Source organism: Toxotes jaculatrix, chromosome 19, assembly GCF_017976425.1.
Source record: "Toxotes jaculatrix isolate fToxJac2 chromosome 19, fToxJac2.pri, whole genome shotgun sequence".
Lineage (NCBI taxonomy): Eukaryota > Metazoa > Chordata > Actinopteri > Toxotidae > Toxotes > Toxotes jaculatrix.
The window spans coordinates 19,014,177-19,033,660 of record NC_054412.1 but is presented as its reverse complement, the minus strand read 5'-3'; positions in this window follow the sequence as shown (position 1 = coordinate 19,033,660).

The following is a 19,484-nucleotide window of genomic DNA, read 5'->3' as shown; positions in this document are numbered from 1 at the left end:
GTTCGATTGTGTATTTAAGCTTTTGTTTTCACAAGGACAGATGAAACCCCCACATGTCACATTTCTTAAAATGCCCGTGTGTGTGTGTGTGCCGAGCAGGGCTGAGTAATCCTTTCGAAATTTTCGACACTCCTTCCAACACGACACCTGAGTCAGCTGGAAGTCAGTTTCAGTGTGAAATGTGAAGACAGCGCTAAGCTGTTCTCTGAACAAAATCAAGTCTGAAATCAAGTCTGAAATCAATGTCCGTCACAGTTTTCGGGACTAGGTTTAACATGCTCCTTTTAAATGCCAGTGTGTAAACAGGACCGATCCGACTCTGAAGTTCTCAAATGTTAAACGTCATCTTAACACAATACAAAAACTTCATCTGTTTAAAAAAATGTAGAATAAGCTATCGGCTCAAAGGAGATCCTGAGTTCTGAGCCTGACAAAGGATTCAGGATCAGGAGAACTTTTTGTCACTGTTTGCTCAGCCTTAATGCAGCAGCAGTGTACCTGGATCAGTGTGTTTACATGGAGGATTAACAGCCTTAACCTCAGCAATAGCCGTCACCGTATAGTGTATTTTATGCTTTTTACTCCCTTTTCAGATCTTTAGAGGAAACATGAACAATAAATGGGTTTTCCTGTTTAAATCTTCACGCGCATTATGAGATAATGGACAATAACATCCTCGTCTGCCTTTGTTGAAGTGCATTAATGACTGGAAGGCAGCAGTGTCACCCCCCCGCCCCCCCTCTCTTTTTTTTTTTTTTGCAATGCACAGTTGATGTTTCACTTGAAAACCTGTGTGCGCTTTAGATTTTATCTATGGCATGGTAGCCATGGAAACTGGATGACATAAATAGGCTAGCAGTAGCAGAGAGAGAGAGAGAGAGATGTTGCCGTTTTCAATAATGGACAGAATTTGGGTCATAATATCTTGCATGTTGGTCTATAAATTGCACTCTGTGCCAGTTAGGATTCCATTAATCTTCACGAATCCCTGGTCGGTCTCCAGAGTGGCTGCGGGCGATTATTTAACAACTCGATGAGGTCCCCTCTGCAGAGTCAAAGACGTTAGAGGGGGGGGGGGGGGGGGGGGGGGGGCAAAAATTTATTTATTTATTTGTTTGTTTGTTTACTCCACTTTGTGCATTATGTAATTGTTACTACACTGCTACTGTAAGCAGCGTAAATATGCTAATTGGGATCATGAATTCGTTTCTTTGGAACAGTCACTCTCCATTCAGAATTTCACCATGGGGCCTGCTCAAAGGGGAGGGGCAGGGAGGGGAGGGTGTGAGCAGCTGATGCCGAATTGGGAGCAAACATTCTGACAAAGATGTTTTTAATCATTTATTTATTTGTTTATTTATTTATGGGTTTGTTTGGTTTTTTTTAATGTAGTCTGCTCATGGAAGATTCTGAGTTCAGCCTCTTGTGATTTTATAGTGACACAGGGGTTAAGAAGGTCGGAGCTCTCTCTCTCTTTCTGTGTGTGTGTATGTGTGTGTGCTCACAATGTCACAGACTCGAAACCAGCTCTCCCACTGTAAACGCCTGTCAGAGCTAGAAACGGCTGGGAGGGAGGGGGTGGGCAGCGGAAACATCTGAAACTGCCCTAACGTGTTGGCGCCGTGAGCGGTGAGTTTAAATTGTTGGAAGTTGAAGCGTTGAAAGAAGCTGAAGTGGCAGGTGAGATTTCAAGAGTAAGCAGGCTGAAGAGTAAGGTAAGGCTGAGGTGCAGTGCTCTTCTTCCCCTCTGTCACTGAAAGTCACCGCACACTGCAGTCACACTTCTTGTTGCTGGATGTGGTCAGGTGAAGCAACACTGGAGTACACTGCTGCATCACTGCACCAAGGTGGGTGAGCCGGTTAGTCTTCCTGCTGTCCACTGAAAATGATGTACATGTGCACCTGTTTCATACATAACTGCATGGATATGCATGAAACAGGTGATTAAATAAAATACTTTATTAGCTATACAACCAGAAATGTCTAAAAAAAACCATAAAACAATATTACAATTGCAATATTTCAAAAAAAAAAAGATAAATTAAAAATCTCAGAGGAAATGATGTAGAACTTCAGACTGTGGTGTCTCATGTAAAATGTGAATGAAGTGTACAGAAGTAAAGACGAGCACAGAGTGGAGCAGGTCTCGTCTCGAGCTCTTTAATTGTGGAACAGTGTCACAAGATAAGCTGTGTTATGTATTTATTACTGCCACTCAATGCGACACCTGCCTTTGATGTGTTGAATGCTGAACAGCTAACCGCAGCGTGCTGCTGCCTCATGCTGGAAAGAGCTGCATGAATAAGAGGTGAGGTGTCTCTGAGTTACGGTAAGATGAACTTCCTCCCAGATGCCCACAGGTTCGGGATGGAATGAGTGGGAAGTGCTGTTTAAAAAAAAAAAATAGCTTGTTGTGCAGCATCATTAATTCCCTGCCAGTTTCTGTAGCCTCACTTTTTCTGTCAAGACACACAGTTAGATGTTTTATGAGTAATTTTTCAGGATGTGTGTCAAATGCATTTTATTTTTTTTTAAACAGGGTGGAAAAATAAGCATTGATGCAAAAATATTCTGAACGTTTTCTTTTGCTAAAGACATCACTGTGGGGTTTAAAGCTCTTTACGCTGCAGCATCTTTTCAGCAGAAGGTCAAGCGGACTGTGGGAGGCGCGCTGCGGAGTTCAAACTGACAACAAGTCAGTTTCTTGCCTTGTAAAACACAAAGCCTTGCCTCAACCTGTGCACTTTTCCTGCAAGCAAAGGTCTAGGAAAAGCACAAACAGTCAAATGTCAAGAGAGGTTTTTCTTTTTTCTTTTCATTTTACGGCTTGTGGTTTTCCAGGTCTGGAGAGCGTTTGTTCATTCAGTTTGCAGCTTAGACTGGAAGCTAATAATAACAGTCCCCATTCATTCTGCAGGCTCTGATGTCTTTATGCTCAAATCTGATTTACTGCACTGATCAGATTTTAAAAACTTTTGATTTGTTTTTTTGTGGGTGTGTATTTATGTGGGTGTATGTGTGTAGATGCACTTCTATCTTTGCGAAGACCAGTTTAGGGCTCAGGTTAGAATCAAGTGTTGGTTTGGCTTAAGATAAGGGACCAGGGAATGCATTGTGTCAATGAGTGTCCTCACAACTAATGTAAGACAGGAATATATTTGTGCGTGCGTGTGTGTGTAAGGCTGAGCTTAGAGAGTGCTGGTGAGTGAGTTTGGAGTGGGACAGTGCGACAGCCTGTTATTACGGCCCATGTGACTGACAGCATGTGGGCGAGAAGGTAATTGCTGAAGTATGCCTGTGGTGACGAGGGCCTTCAGGGAAGCGGATGTTCAGCAGACTGAGAGAGGCACACACTGAGGCACAGCGAGCCCAGAAGTGATGACTCATCTCTCACACCCCATTCACTCCTGTTTGTTTACTCCTCTCATGTACAGCCTGAGCCAGAGCGGTGGCAGACAGGGAACTGTCACCCAGTGATTGGGCTGTCTTAAAGGATTTCACCTGTTTAGACTTCACAACAAGCGGCTTAGTTAGATCCAGGTCCACTTACCATGTAAACAGCCTCCAGAGCTGGCATACTGTAAGCACTCTCTGAGCACTTTATTAGGAACACCATACTAATACTGTCAGAGGCCTCTGTTTGCTCTCAAAACAGCCTCAGTTCTTTGTGTCATTGATTCCACAAGATGTTGGAAACTTTCCTCAGAGATTCTGCTCCATGTTGACATGACTCATCACATCATTGCTGCAGATTTGTCAGCTGCACATTCAAGCAAGTTTGAGACGACTTTAGCTGTGTGACATGGAGCATTATCCTGCTGGAAGCAGCCATTAGAAGGTGGTGAAGAACTGTGGCCATTGATATTAATATGCCCGAGGTGAGCCAAGAAAACATTCCTCACACCATCACACCACCACACCTCTGCTGTTGTAGTCCATCCACCTCAAGGTTGGATGTGTCTTTCGTTCTGAGATGCTTCTCTCTTTTCACCACAGTTGTACTGAGTGGTTATCTGAGTTACTGTAGCCTTTCCATCAGCTCCAACCAGTCTGACCATTCTCCTCTGACCTCTCTCATCAACAAGGCGTTTCCATCCGCAGAGCTGCTGCTGCACACTGGGTATTTTTTTGGCTCCAGTCTGAGTTAAACTCTAGAGACTGCTGAAATGTGCATGAAAATCCCAGGAGATCAGCACTTTCTGAAATACTCCAACCAGCCCGTCTGGCACCAGCAATCATGCCAGAGTCAAAGTCACTGAGATCACTTTTTTTTTTTTTTCCTCATTCTGATGTTTGATGTGAACATGAACTGAAGCCCCTGACCTGTATCTGCAGGGTTTAACACATTACATAGCTAACACACACTCATCTGAATGAGCAGGTGTATAGGTGTCCCTTCTGAAATTCCCAGTGAGAGTGTGTTTAGTGGACTGAGGACATTTATTCATTTCATTTCGGTTGTATATGGACATATCAACAGCAACATGTCCCTGTTTGTAGAAATTAGTTTCAAAGAAAACTTCACTGAGGAAAAACATCTTAGTCACAGATATTTCAAAACCTGAAACTGAAACCTGAAGTCTTTTTTCACTTTGATTGAATCGACCTATAGAAGGTTTAACGTTCTGTTGGTTTCCATGGGAAGATTTAGTGTCTCATAATGTTGTTGCTCAAATCTCATGCAGGTTTTTTTTTTTCCACCATGAAATAAATAAAATTCTGGGAGGGACAAACTTTTTCTCATCAGGGATTCATCACATTTGACAGAGGAGATCTCACAGAACCTTCATCTGCTTCTTCGTAGTGAAGGATTCAGTGGGTAGCTTTGGCTCTTTTCTTTGGTGTTGCATACTGAAACTCTGTTATGAGGAGTAATCATAAGATGCTATAAATTTCCACAAACCACATGTTTCTACACTCAATGTAATTCTGTCTCCTAGAAATTACACTCTGAACTGTTTTCCCAATTATGTTGTGGTGACAGCATGCTGTTTCTGGCTGTTCAGAGATGTATGTGTGTGTGTGTGTGTGTTTTTAAATGAATGAATGAATGAATGAATGAATGCTACATTTGTTAATGGCATCAGTGTCACCAGGAGCCAGTTTAGGTGGATGGCAGGTGCACAAGGTACACCACTGTCACACCAGAGAGCAGAGTTTTTTTTTCATCCACGGTTCTGTGGTTATAGGTTTAAGCAGCAAAAGCACTCTGGTTAAGGGCCGGGAAAGACTGTGGCTTTGGTTCAATGTAAATAAACATGTTGTGTCTGAGGTCACTGTTAATTTTCTCTGTTTTAAGCCAGACTGTGCTGCAGTCCCAGTTACATTTTCTGCAAGACATCCAGTTGTTATATTTGTATGTATATGTATATGTATATGTATATGTATATGTATATGTATATGTATATGTATATATATATGTATATATATGTGTGTGTGTTTTCTGAACACCTCCACTTCTCCTCCTGTGCCTCTCCCTAACCTGTTGTCACTTCCTCAGTGGCTCTCTCTCTCTCTCTCTCTCTCTCTCTCTCTCTCTCTCTCTCTCTCTCTCTCTCTCTCTCTCTCCCTGAGCCTGAGTTTGTGTGAGTGGAAGCAGGTGTGCTGGAGTCAGAGCAGAGCAACACCAGCTGCACCTCATCACTGTAATCAAGACCTCAACAAATACCCAGCTCTGCCACAGCCTCTGGTTCAGTCAGTCTGAGCTTTGAGCCTTTCTCTGCAAATTGCTATTGTTTGAGCCTGTTACCTGTATCCTGACCCATGTCTCGTCTTTTTCTTTTTCTGTGGGATGTTTTCAACATCACCCTTTTTCGATAACCTTGCCTATGTTTTGTCTGTGTCTGTGCACCTGGCTTCACTCGTTCAAAAGCCCCACTAACCAGTATGATCTGTCCACAACATAACGCCAGCAGACACTCCCTCTGTCACACGCTCACCAGCTATGGCACCATGCTTGGCCAACATGCACAGTCTTTCACCCGCCTCCTGGACCATGTTAAAGAAATCTCCACTTCACTCCCCTAAGTGCAGACTCCACTCCCTTCCCAGAGCTCCCCATCTGCCCCTGTTCCAGTTCCCAGTTCATCTGCTCCTGGCTGCAGAGCTTTCCTTGTTACAGTGCCTGTGTTCAAAAACCTATACCATACATGCATGTATGTATGTGTGTGTTTGCTGGCACAGTACTAACGTGTGTGTGAAAGTCTTGTGTTTGTCAGTTTTCCTAAAGGAATGAGGAGCCGTCCTGAAAGGTAACCTGAGCCTGATGGGTCGGTCCCTGGTATCCTCTGTTATGAATGGCGGTTAGATCAGACTCTGCTTCCCAGTAATTGATGTAATCAAAGGCATTTGGCTTTGGGTCACATGCCTGCTTCTCTGGCTGACAACAGCGCTGCATTTACGTCTTTGTGCCTCTGTCTGGACTTGCCACTTTCCTAAGCCAGCAAATTTGTGGAAGTTCTTTTTGGCTGGCGGTCCTATCTGGGTGACCACAAACCCTGATGAATCACTCAGAAATGAGTCATCCCAGCTCTTAAAACGATGACTCTTTGACCGACACGTCTCTCGCTCTGAGCAGGGCCTTTTTTTTTTTTCATGCTTTTGGATTTGCTTTGAACGCTTTTCCTCTGAGTCATAACTTTGAGCAGATGCAGGATTATACTTGTGCTTGTTTTGCTCACGGTGCAAAATTTACCCAACGACCCAGGTCATGCACTGTGAACTGTGCCGCTGCTGTTGGTTGAAAAGCCTCGTGAAACCCCCCCCCCCGAATGTTGAATAAAGAAAAACAATATCATTTAAAGTTCTCATTCATTCATGTTACACAATATGTTGCAACTGACTGACACGGGGGCGCTTTTAATAGTGAGCCTTTTTTTGTGCAGACGGGCTCCCTGAACAAGCTGCGTGTGTATGTTTGTGTTAACGTGAATAGAAAATATGGTATTTGTAGTGATTGTTTATTTGCTAATCAGCAATTTAGCTTTGGCAAAATCAACATTCTCACCTCGATAGCATAATTTAAATATGATGCTATTGCAGGAAGCTACCTACTGAACATAATGCGTTGTTTTACATGTCATGTCAAGTAAATGTCATTTTTTTTTTAGCTCAGGTCAAATAACAAATGTGAACTGAAGGACTTTACAATCTGTTCATATAGATTTTTATTAGATAAAAACCAAACAAAAAAACAAAAAAAAAAATCCCTGGAAAAAAGGAAGAAACTTCAGGAAGAGCAAAAGAGGAGGGGGCCGCTCTTCCAGGATGGACAGATGTCAAATAGACAAGAAACAGACTGACAGTATTAGGCACTGCACACATGCTGTATATGACCAATGTGGCTCCAGGAGGATGTGGAGCAACTTCTAATTGCTGCTAAAACAGGTAGGACCTGACCTACACAACAACCTGCGCCCTGACAGAACTGAATCATCCAGGAATGCCATTCTCCTCTGTGAATCAGGTTGATTTGCACTGATAATCTGTACCTGCATGTTAAAATAAAAAGTAGATGCATGACTAAAAGTGCAGGGTATCGGCTGCAGTAAGACGAGCACAGTACTGTACCTGCGCCGCTGGTTAAAAAGTAACACGCGGTTTAGGAGCTGAGCGGACGCTGTACATGTATCGTTTGTTTCTCAGTGATGCATGAATGACAGGGCCCATTCTCCTCTGACACCTATCAACCAAACAATGACATTCCACATGTGTTGCACAATCGTAGGGCATTGCCCCCAAGCGTCCTCGAGCTGAGAGTTTCGGAGAGTTCCACAAGCCCGGGGCCTCCCTGCGCACGGAGCTTCCTCTTTCTGTCGCGGAGGAACGGCAGACATTTCACATGCTGCTTTTATTAAGTCTAATTAGTCTTCCTGACATAAGAACACAGTGTTTGTCAATAGTGTGGGCGCTGGGCAGGAAGGCTAAGCCAATTGCCATTGCTCTGTAGACTCTTTCATCCCCACACATCACCACCACCACCACTACCACCCCCACACACCTTCCCCCTTTTTCCGCCACCCAACTTCAGTCAGCCGTCTTTATTGAAAAGGCTTCGAGGAGAGGTCACTGAGTGCAGGAATGCCATTGCTCACTGTGTGCCTATGCATGTGTGTGTGTGTGTGTGTGTGTGTGTGCAGAGACTCTATACTCTGTAATTAAATTCTCCTCATGCAGTTAGTACATTGGGAGCATGAGCAAGATGTTGACTGTGAAAGTACCGCACTGTGACAAAAAGGTCAAAGCTCGTCTCCCAGCTCCCCCCACCCCCTCGTCTCCTAAAGGCCCCCCAGCTCACAGCTCTGGAGCTCCACCACTTTAGGTTGTCGAATCAAAAACCCTCACATGTCCCGAAGGTTTCTGCGTGGATGCATATGAATATGAATACCTTAACTAATCTGGGGGATTAGCGGCTGGATTGTCAAACTGTGTCTCTGGCTCCTAAAAAAACATCCCTCGACAGACTGTTTTTTTTTTTTTTAGCATTTAGCTCCTTATCTGAGGGCACCTCTGATTTTCCTCTGTCACATTTGACTTTTAAATCGTGAGTTTACTCATAATATGCGTCATAATGCATATTCATTTCAAGTTGTGTCCGGGGTGCAGTGAAATCTGCGTCTGTCATCTGAATTCTTAGGAGCAGGCTGACATTTGGATTAAGCCTGTGTCTGCTATTAAACACGTTTATCAGGCTAAAGAAGCAGCGTGTTAAAAGTCCAACTGACAAGTGAATTCTCTTCACTTCTTTGTAGAAGGAAATGTACACTGTGATGATAGAGTAGGTATTTTGCAGATTTTTTTTTTTGTTTCAAAAGAGCATAGAACCGTTTGTGGACATATTTGTGGAAACCAGTCAGCTGTGGCGTTGCACGGTTATACTGAGTGGAAAATATCCCACTGTAAGGCCTGTGAACGTCGGTGTTTAAAAAGCTTTTATTTTCCAATTCTCAGCAAGTCCACATACAGTTAGCTATCGGTGGTCAGCAATTAAAGCAGCGTGTCTTTACACTGACTGCAGGAGAGACATTGTGCAGATGTGTTGCTTCGCTACAGTCAATAGTGGGTAAAAATAGCCTGCTTTGAGTGTAGAGTGTAAGAAAGTGAGACTGAAAGGAACCAACAGTAACGGTGTTGCCCTGTTAATCCCACTCAATGCCTGTAATGTTCTACAAAACTGGAGACCAAGACTCAAGAGACTTTTTTTGTGTGTGTGTATTTGCGATTCAACGAGAACAATCCTCACATGCGAGGACACGCTTGTGCTGTCAAATTTGTATTGTAGTGGAAGCAGCATCAGGGGGCTGTGTTACTGCTCGAAACAAAAGAAAATCCAGTTCAATTTCTCATTTGAGGTTAATGCAATTTTAAACCAAAGAAGTTCACATTCACAATGAAGACCAAGGAGATACATGATTTACATGATGATGTGAATTCTTAGCTAAAACGAGGGCAGTCCTGTGCCTGCTGTATTTCTTCATCCTAGTCAGGTCAATTGTATGTTTAAGGTTTGTAGAAGGTTCTTGTCCTTGTCCTCTGCATCATCATCCACTCCTCTCCCATACTGTACACAGAACTCTTTTTTTTTTTCTCTGAATCTCACTCAACTTTGATGTTCTCTCCATGCATATAACAAATGCCTGATGGTGGTGTTGTTTTGATGTCAGCGGCAGCACCATCTCAAATCACCGGTTTTAAAGCGTGCAGCTAGCACAGGGAGCTGCTCTTTGAATGCCACTTCCAGTGAAAAGTGAGCGCTGCTATGGAGAGGGGGGCTGTCTGCTCTTCTATGATAATTCATAATTACATGCAAACTCCCCGAGGGTAGTTTTTACATTAGAAATTAAAACATCTCCAGTGAGTGTTCACTTGTCCAAACAGGATGTGAGCTCCTTCCAGAACAAAAAAACCCTGCCTCCCTCACACGGCTTGTGTTTAAGCCAAGCAGCGTTCTCCAGCTTACCTCCTTCCCACCACCTCGCTTCGCTCATTTAGCGTCATGCATTTGCATTTCTGTTTGTTTGCTTTGGAATATTTTCACCTCTGAAAACTCACACAGCGCAGTCACTTGGTCTGACCCTCCATTTTTATAATATTGTGACATTATAATTTCCCCAACAATAGTGTGAAATAAAGTTATTGTGTAATGTTTGCTCAGTTCGTTGTACTGCACTGTTCACCTCTGGTATCAAACTTTTTTGGCCTGTAACTCTCCCTAGCCAAGAAATATGTGACCGCCGGTCTACAAGGCTGATCAGCCCAGGCCGGTAACTACCCCGCCCCCTAGGGGCCCCAAAAGATATATGTGGGTTGGGATTAGTAATTTGAATAATTGCAAATATGCTGGAATTGGTGTGAGTTTTAAGACTTAATTATTACTGAATGTTGTACTCACATGATGCACAATCCTGAGCAAAGTTTGCTTTAATCAAATCATCATATGCTAACTGAGACACTGAAAGACTAGGACAAGGTGCTAGTACTCCAGAACTGGTTGGTCTCTGGGCAAATACCTGCCATGTACTTAATATAGGAACTTGGAGGGGACGAGGTACATTAGCATTGCACAGAGGATGTGAGGTGGGGGGTTGATAGTGAGGACAGTACACAACAAAACTGAGTAATAAGTGGCAGTCGACACGACTTTATGTAACCTTGCAGTGAAAAACAAAGGAGTAAGTGTTTCTGACTTGGCAGAGGATCATGTGTGGAAACTGGTGTTTCAGTGACTGATCAGACAGTGTGAAGGACGCTGCATGAAGTCAGTCTCTACAGACCAAGAAGAAAACCACTGCTCACAAAACTGCACCAAACTGTAAGATTAAACTTTGTCAAAGATCATGAAAAGAAGCCTGATGAATGTTGGCAGCACATTCTTTGGTCTGATGAAACCAAAATAAATGAGTTTGGATCAGATGGAGTCCAGCGTGTTTGGCGTGGACCTGTCCAGGACCACCACAGTGACTGCACAGTGCCCACTGTGAAACATGGAGGTGGGAGTGTACTGATATGGGGCTGCATGAGGACGAAAGGTGGAGGGGAGAGGACATTTATAGACGACACTGTGAATGCAGCTTTGTACCCAAACACTGAATGAAAAGACAACTCCCAGTCTCAAGAAGCCGGAGAGGAAAAGGTGGACAAATTAATAATCTGAATCTTTTCTCATTAAGGTTGTTGTGAAGGTTGTTGTTTGTTTTTTTTTAATATTTGAATTAATCAAACATTTCTGTTTCTCCAATTGAATTGTCTCCATTCCTTTAGGACTTTGGCTGAAAACAAATAAACTGTATTAAATGGACAGAATTTGTAATTACTTAACATTTGTTGTATACTGTGCAGTTCAATCAAAGTGATGTACATTTCTCAGATTGTTCCACTGTAATCGTTTTTTGATGATCTGATGAAATAAAACTGTTCAACGGGCAATTATTTCAGAAAAGTTTTGCACTTCGTCTTTTCTTCTTCTTTCCTGCCTTGTTAGTCGTCTCACCTCCCCTCACACTTCTCTCGCAACCCCTAGGTAAAGAATGGTTTTGTATTGATTTGTGTTGCCAGGAAACTGCTTTGCAGCAACTGTCAAAAACATTTATTTCTAAGATCTGAACCAACACTGTTACAGGCAACAATCATGGAACAATATCAATGTTTAACCTGTAAGAACAAAGATACTTATCTTCCACAACCAATAGATGTAATTTATAAAGGCAACATTCGATCTCATGGAGATATTTATCAGGCATTGTCAAGTAAACACCCCTATGGATAGAAACACGGGCATCGTTGAGTTACAATCTGCATGATTTGAATCACCCTTGACTAAAAAAGCAGAACTAAATAACAGTGATACTGATCAGGTGTGACTCTAGGAACATGGAAAAGAAACAGAAAAACAAGCTGAATTAACCGCAACCAAAAAAAAAAACACACACAATAAAATTGGAATTCCTTCTTACCCAAGAAGGAACAGATTGTCATGGGAACTGCTACAAGGAAAAGACAAAATAGATACAGCCGATAGTAATAATGAGCTCTGAGTGAGCAGGCCAAGGAAAGCTGTGGAGAGCAAAAAATCTTTTGTCTGACTTCTGCCTTCAGTTTGAGACTTTTGATCCAGAGCCTGAAAAAAGTTTTTTTTTCTGGGATGTGCACACTCTACAATCTGTTTTGTAAGCAAGTAAGTAAGTAAGTAAATAAATAAATAAATAAGATCCAACTTAAAAGGATACATGTTTTGTTTGACATGTCAGTAATCCTAAAACATACACATTTAACACATGAAGAAAACAAACACCACTTTATGATACAAAATAAAACAAAACAACAAAAAAAAAAAAAACAGAAAACATTTGCTCCAAATTCAATTCAACTTTAATTTTTTGAGATGAGATACTTTATTTTGAAGCCAGAGGTCCGCCTTGTTTGTTTGTTTGTTTGTTTGTTTGTTTATTTATTTAAATTAAAAAATTGTGTCCAAATATTTAAAACGTATACTCAGGCCTGTTTTGGACGGAAATGAAATGCCATACTTCAAAGCTTTGAGGTGGTTTGACTGAAGAAGTAAACAGAGTGAGCACCGGACTGTTTGGAGCTTGTGAAAAAAAAATGCCTTGAGTCATCTTTCACCGTCATACTCCCGCTGTGTGCACCTACAGGAGGAGCAGGAGGAGGAGGAGGAGGGAATGGAGGGGCTAGGCCGCCGAAAAAAAGCGAGCACGAGGGGGAGGGATTTCAGCCAGCAGCCCGTAGTGCGATTCTCCAAGCTCCGCTGCGCACATTCGAGGGAGTACGCGCGCGCTTCCCGCCGGCACCAACGCAAAAAAAGCCGCACCGCGCTAACGAGGTTGTGAATGAGGGGATAGAGTGACGTCAGCGGCCGAATGTCAACAATGTAGCGACTGAGAGTAGGCGTTCTAGTCGAGTGTAACAAACAGCGGAGACGGAGCAACACGCCGCGTTGGATCACCGCGCGCACGCACGCACACACACACGCGCGCGTGCACACTTACCGTAGAATCGTAGACGCTGTGTGTTTGTTTGTGTGTGTGTGTGTGTTGGGGTTTTTCTTTTTTCTTTTTTTTCCCCACCTTTTCTGAGGGCTAAGTGAGAAAAAAAAAAAAGCCGAGTTGCACCGACGGGAGAAGAAGTGACCTATCTGCAACCGGGAGGCTTTGAGGAAACGACAAAGCGAGCCATCATGTGAAAGAACTTAACGTGGGAAACGGACAAAAGGGCTGGAATACGAGCGGAAAAGAAAGTAACAAGGTGAGCTGCCGTGCACGTTTCTTGGCGTCTCTTCCCCCCCTCCCCTCTGTCTTCGACATCTTCGCTGTGTTCTTTCTGTGAATTCGCCGTTTTGTCAATCTCAGTCTATCGTTGATGCTCTTACACGCCGAGTTCAAAGTTGTCTCAATGGCGCAGCGGTGGGCTACAGCCAGGAGAATCCTCACTGTGATATGTGGTGGAAAAAAAAAAGTCACTTATAGCAATAACAAAAAAAGAAAAAAAAAAAAAACCGCGTGCATGAATCTTGAAAGCTTGGCGGTGGTGCGAATATTGAAGGGTGTAATGTGCTGGGGTGTGAACGCGGGTTCAGGAGTGAAACACAACTCTGTACCACATCCTGTTATGCTTTGACTCAATACGCCGTGTGCGCTCCCTTTTCTCTGTTTTTGCAAAGTAGAGGCGTTGGTGATCCCAGAGGAGGGTCAGGCATGCCGCTGCTTTATGAGGGAATACGCTCCATAGGAAAAGAAGCTGTCACTTGTAGCGTCATTAAACACCCCCCTGAGTCACTGCGTGTATATTCATTAAATTCATTTACAGCTGAACACAATACTCTTTATTATTATTATTATTATTATTATTATTATTGTGCAGTGCATTTATTTATTTTTTACTTATCTGAAATTATTGCTTATTAATCTACATTTTAAAAAAATCATCAAAATATTTGCTGTGTAAGGATGAGCCTTATTTGCTCCGACAGCCAATGGAATCATCTCCATCTCTCGACGGTGCCGTTTAAGAACCCGTTGCCTATTTTCATCGCTCATTAGTAAAACTAGTCAAACCGCTTTTGTTAAAAAGAGGAGCAAGCCCCCAGCTCCCAAAGCACCGTAAATAAAAAGAACGCATAGTGAGCTGTAAATCCATCACAATTGATGAGGGTATTAAATAATGTTAATAATAATAATAATAATAATGATAAAAGCTGTGCCTTTACGCGGGGTCCTGCATTGTCATGTGAATGGATGCTGCAGTCGTGGCTTAGTCAGTCCATGCCACTCTTGTTATGTAGGAGACAGTGATGTAGTGGTGAATTATGCTATGATGCAAGTCGGTGATAACGTCTCACATGTCGGTGGTGTAAATGTTTTTTATTGATGTTTTGAGGGAAAACATCTTTTTAAAATATTTTTTTAGTTTTTTATTTTATTTTATTTTTGTAAAAAAAAAAATCCTTTAACAAACCAGGTTAAATGTTGTTGTTGTTATGCATATGAACTGTTACCATCTCAAAGATGCTTATTAGATATTAAATGTTCCTCGTATGTGTTTGACCAAGTTTATTGTGAGAAGGGGGGAAAAAAAAAAACACGGCGTCCACGTTTCCTTTGCTCACTCTGTCACGGAATAAAAAGAAGCATGTGTCCGCAGGGTCCAGGCAAGCGGTGCCATTTCTGAGCGGAGTCATAGTGTTGAATTCGGGATACTATTGTGTGATCCCAGGGAGCTGGGCTCGGTCTGATATCAGAAGGCAGCGGAGCGATGCTGTCATTAATGCGGTGATACAGCATTTTGACGAGCGGTGGCATTCACGACCTCTTTGTTTGTGCTGATGCAACGCGAGGGGGGGGGGGGGGGGGGGTCGCACGCCGCGTTACCCTCCATCCTCCCAACCCTTCTCTGTCATGATGTCGCATTTCTGCTATAGTCTCAAAAAAAAAAAAAAAAAAAGAAAATATAAGATGTCATGCATCGGGACTGTAGGTGATCTGGTTGCCCATGATGAGGGAGGGAATGTGGTGCAGGTGTCGGGAGTAATTCCTGCTCATTGTCATCTTAGGAGGAGCTGGACCTGAAACACATTGTTGTTCGCTGACATCGCTCTGCTTGCACAACACGTGTACGGCGGCAGCACTCATGCGCAGTTTTGTGCGCGGAGCCTTTTGTTCTGTACAGTAGCCCCCGCTGCCCTTCTTTTTTTTTTTTTTTTTTTCCATGCATGGCAATGCCTGCGAGGGAGGAAAAGGGGGGGGGGGGGGTCCAAAACTGTAAACCCCACAGTGACTCAGTTCGGCTTAAATGCCACTTCATACAATCTGCCAGCGCCTCTGTCATCTGTGATATCCAATTATATTGAATTCCCTGCATCAGAATCCATTCTTCCCCTTTGTCTGTCAGTGTTACTGAAGAGAGGGAAACTGATGGCTGATTTTCAACAGTAGGACAAAATAATATTTTGACAGTGGTCAAAATAATAAGGAATTTAGAAATGGAGACTTTTTCTTTTCTTTCTTTTTTTTTTTGGTGGTATTTTGACATTAAAATCCAGTCAGTTTAATATGGCAGTGATAAGAGAGAAACAACATAGATATCAGAGCTGTTCCCTGACCAGTGCATTTTGGCTTACACCGCTGCTAACAGCAGTTTTACATTAAAAAGCCAGAGCAAAAGTATTGTCACATAGAGGCTGGGTTGTTATTGAAATCAGTATGATACGAGCATGCATATATGCTGTGTCACGTGTATGCGAAATGACATTAAACAATCAAATCAATGTTCAGTACAGTGGATTGTGGTCCACTCATAAACATTACATCCGACAAAACTCTTCATGAAACCAAAGCTGCAGCAGGCTTGGTTCATTTTAAATTAAAGTTCCCTCTGAACGACTGATTCGGCCAACAGAATTCTATAAAACCATATATATATAATCGTATTAGCATTATATGACTCCACTGAATGTCAATAAAATATAATGTTGAAGTACTGGCCAGTTATTGCATCACATAGATTCAAGTTCCCTCTCTCTGCCCGCCCCTTCCATTACTGTAAAGGCTGCAACTTAAAAGTCACATGAGTAACATAAAATTCTGACCAGACAGCAGAAAGAAAGTGGAGAAAAGGTTCTTTAGGCAATGTTTGGCAGTGCAGGTGATGTGAACGGTTGTATTAAAAGACACAGACCCAAATCTGAGAGCACAGGGTCTTTATCAGGGGAAAGAGAGTAAAAACAGATTGATTACACCTGGGACTCTATGTAGACAATACACTGGATATACTGGGAATATTTCTGCATCATTTTTTGAAATGATCAGCAAATGCATCTTTTGAAGAGAGAGAGAGAAACCAAAAAAAATCTCTAAAACTTTCTATCTGTATTTCTTATATTTAATTTATCCAGTAACCTTGTTAATGTTACACTTCCTGTAAAAGTGACAGTATGGGGGTCAAAGTGCTGTTGGAGCCTTCTAAACACTGCTGTGAACATACACGTGGTGGGGAAATCATGAATTACTTTATTGCAAACTGATATATTACGTTTAAAATTCTGGAACTTTGCACAAAACATTTTGGAAGATCTGCAGACTTCCTCTATTTTGTCCCACCCCAGCATCTGTCACGACTGGGAGTAGTGCTGCAAAGTGAATTGAGCAAGATCCCACTGAAGTCCTTATAAAACAGATGAGTATTGATGTTAGATATGTTAGATTTTAATCACACAGGACCGTGGCCGACATCTCCCACGTTGAGCAGACCTCTCAGTCTGAGCGAGGCTGATCTGGGGATCCGGACATAATGAGACCCTGAGGGTTCCCAGCCACAGCTGAAATCTCACACGGGCAACAGGATCCTTCATACGATCCTGCCGATCCACCCTCCAGTGGCAAGGTCCTGCTGGTCCACATTGAAACCATAGTGAATAATGCTTCATAGTTTCCTGTCCAGCTAATTAAAATGCTGATGACAGAAGAGGCTGCACTTTTGGGTTAATGATTTATGAAATTGCAGTTTGAGTAGGATTTCTCCTGAAGACAATCCCAGCAGCCACTTAACTGCTTCATTTTTTTTTTTTTAACTGAAGCATAGAAAAGAAAAGCAGATCCTCCTTAAAGAAATGAACAAAAAGCTGCAGATCCCCGTCTCTCACATGGGTTTTTTTTTTCCTTTCTCTCTCTCTGCATCATGAAAGGATCGTTTGCATCACTGAGGATATTTGAGTAACCCCCACCAGCTCGGCTCAACATCTCAAGTCAGAGCCTTGGCTAGGAAAAAAGAAAAAAAAAAACATGTTCCTATAGCTCTCCCACGTCAGCACAAAGGCATGTTTGACTGGGCTGCTGCCAGTGTGAGGCGTACATGGAACAGCAGTGCTGGGAGAAATCTAAGCTCCTGCACTTTACACCAAGGGCTATTGTTTCCCCCCCACCCCACCTCCCTCCTCCCCCATCATGTCATCATGGCTGCTCATTCTTCTTCTCCCCATCGTTCACGGCAGCGATGAGCACTGGCGTTTTTTTTTCGCTCGCCATGTGAAATCAGATTGCATTATCCCGCCAGATCCAGCTCCCATCAGTCTGCGGTTACAGAGTCAGTGCCTCTCTGTGTGTTTGCAGTGCAACGCAGACAGCTGCCAAGAAGCTATCAAATCTAAAACACCACAGGCAGATTTCTAATTGTTCTGTTTTGGTTTGGATTTGTGTGTGTGTGTGTGTGTGTGATTGTGTTGCCTATAAAAAAATGATCAAGACACGTAAATCATCCTGGTAGTTGCGTCAAACCGATCTGATGAGCTCACAGACTTGTCCCACTGCCTCAGGCAGAGCGCTTACCCTTCTGAACTCTGAGTTAATGCTGTAGTAACCCGTCCCGCAGTCTTCCATAAGTTTACAACCGTGCAAAACATACTGAGCTAATGAAATGATGCACATATGGTCCTAATAGCCTTGGAATTAAAACAGTGGAAGAGTGAAAGAGCGGAGGGCGGGAGCTTCAGCGCGTTATTCAGGCACTTTGGAAGAATGAACTGTTTGTAAAGTGGCATTCAGTGAATGAAGAGAAAACATTTAGCACAGTGTAATGACCTGTTTGTATTGGATTACTCCTTCTGCTGCTGCTACTGGCTGGAGAGCACTGCCGAGGTCTGTTTCAACGTGCGCCCTCTGAGCTGGAGAGGGTTAAGTGCATAGGTGCTGCAGCTACATTTGGTTTCCTTATATTCAGTGAGCGGGAAGTGCACACAGCTGAACCTGGCACCGCTGCTGTTATGACCCAGTTTGCTCTTTAGTTAGAAGGAACTCAGCCTCAGAGAGTTTTAGGCACTTGGTAATCTGCTCGTTGCTACGAGCCAGTTTGTTGGTTTTTAATGTGTGTGTTATAGGAAGTGAACTGTAGAAGATGAACTTTTTAGGAGTACTATCAGTTGTTCAACATCTCTACGGAGGACAAAGCCAAATTATTACAAATTGCTTCATCAATTCATTAATACTGAGATTTATTCAAATAGTTAAGATTAATCAGCAAAAAGTAAGTGTGTAAAACTGTGTGTGTAGTGTGTAAAAGGCTCTGACTTTTTAAAGTCAGATCAAAGTTTGATCATTTTAAATTCTGTGGATTTAGAAAATAGATTTTTGACTTAATTCCAAAAAAAAAAAAAAAAAAATCTGTTTGTTCTTGGCTTTCTGAACTTTCTGACAGTTTGTGTGAGAATTCTAGCAATTCTCTGCTGTTTTCACCCATGTTCATGTCATACACACACACAGAAACCAAATTAATTAATTTCCCGATTTACTTCAATGACCTTTACATGGCTTTGATCCTCCGCTGAATTTAGCATTTAGCATGTTTTGCATTGTGTTAGTTTATAATTGAATTTAAGTTTGGGATTTTTGCCCTTTTATTTATGTCATTCTGAGAATTTGCCCTTTAATCTGAGTTCTGTGAATCCTCACTGTATTTTAGAAATTCAAACTAAATCAAACTAAACTGAATGAGAATTGTTGTTTTATTCTGGATGTGATATTTAATATTTGACTTCTGAGAAAAACAAACAACTGTAGCTTCAATGTCAGACTTAAAAAGACTTGATTTAATTTACAAAAATATGAAGGCTGAAGACCCTTTTTTGACTTTGCTCTCTGAGAATTGACTTTATTTTAATCTCTTTCAGCCCCCCTCCATATCATTCATATCATTTTATCCTCATGTGGCCCTAATTATCTCCTCTATATGTCAGTTTCTGTTGTCAGTTGGACAGTTCAGTTATGAAATGGCCCCTGGGACACCTATGTTGATAAAAATAGCTGTGGGACTTTTGCATGTGTTACACTTGTTTCTGAGCGTTCTCACAAACACACATCCAGCGCTGTGTGAAACACGTGGCTCCACAATTTAAACAAGTCCTCCTATGAAGCTTTTGCCTGTTGTTTTTGAACTCCACTGACTCATGTGTGGTCTTTGTTTCATTTTTTTCCGAGCGTCAC